General features: G+C 35.1%; 1 long non-coding RNA gene across 1 annotated transcript; it reads right to left on the bottom strand.

The window, feature by feature from the left end:
* Positions 1–252: 252 nt before the first annotated feature.
* On the bottom strand, positions 253–724 carry LOC109583805 (uncharacterized). The gene is made up of 3 exons (XR_002185699.1): positions 528–724; positions 389–472; positions 253–338 (listed from the first exon to the last, which is right to left on the bottom strand). It is a non-coding gene; the product is annotated as an uncharacterized LOC109583805 (long non-coding RNA).
* Positions 725–1,152: the final 428 nt, after the last annotated feature.

Genomic DNA, 1,152 nt, shown 5'->3' with positions numbered 1-1,152 from the left:
AACCTCAAAAGTACTCTTTTTCATCTACTTGAAGAAAAACAGAGGTAATATGTTACAATAAATGAAACATTGCCATATAACATTGTACATGTAATATTACAGGTTGGGACAACTGACATGGCATGATGGGCTTATACCACATAATGAAATATGGGTAAAATTAATGGAGATAAAGGGGGTACTTCTTTCAAAGCCTCAATACAAATTGTTAATGTAGAAAAGCCCAATTCTATCAGAAACAGTTGTGTCTTTGCTGCATTTGAGGCACCAGATTCTGCTACCAATCTGCATATTGCTTTAAAAAAATTTCAAGATCAGGTATCAGAAATTCAAAAAAGCTATTGAAAGTAAGCTGCCAATATAATATATGTAGATGTAGCCAACATACCTGATATTCACAGTAACTATACTATCCGTCTCTTTGTATCTGGTGACTATGAGTTCCTTTGTCACATTTATGGTATCTCAGGAGCTAGTGATAAGTACCAATAATATAATTTACCCTTGCCAAATATACATACACTTACAAGGTCGCCATTGTTATCTGTGGTGTACTATCACATCTGATCAGCTGAATGTCCAAAGGTCATCACGACAACCTATCAGTAGCCGTACACTAGATCATCTTTCTCAGAAGTACACTGGACTCTTGAGTGATGGTGGTAGCTTGAGAAAAGCAAAACTGCACTGCAATGTAATTGGAGAAGTCATATTTGACATTCCATTGACACAAATACTGTAAAATAATACAAAAACTAACATTATGTTACAATAGGTTTGTCCTCCTGCACTTCATATTACCTTTGGAATATTTCGAAGATTATTTACACTTTTTGAGGAGTGCCACAATCTAGATCAGCTCTTCACATTGCAACAGCAGTCATTACAAAGCTCCTCTACTAGCTTTCAGCAATATCACCAGGCTCGAATTAGAGTAACTACTCTTAATGATGAAAAAGCATCTTTATCCAATGAGTTAGAACAAGCTCAACAATTGTATGTCCTCTTGCTACTAACCACTTCAAATCCTCAACAAAACAGCATGATTCAAATGGTGTCTCAACTGATGACTACAAATATAAGCAAAATAGCAAATATAGTAAGTGATTATGAGTATAATCAATAGCTACAGTTACTTGGCTTTGTAGGAAA

Source organism: Amphimedon queenslandica, unplaced genomic scaffold (assembly GCF_000090795.2).
Source record: "Amphimedon queenslandica unplaced genomic scaffold, v1.1 AMPQUscaffold_13280, whole genome shotgun sequence".
Classification (NCBI taxonomy): Eukaryota; Metazoa; Porifera; class Demospongiae; order Haplosclerida; family Niphatidae; genus Amphimedon; species Amphimedon queenslandica.
This window is presented reverse-complemented; position numbering and strand designations above follow the sequence as displayed.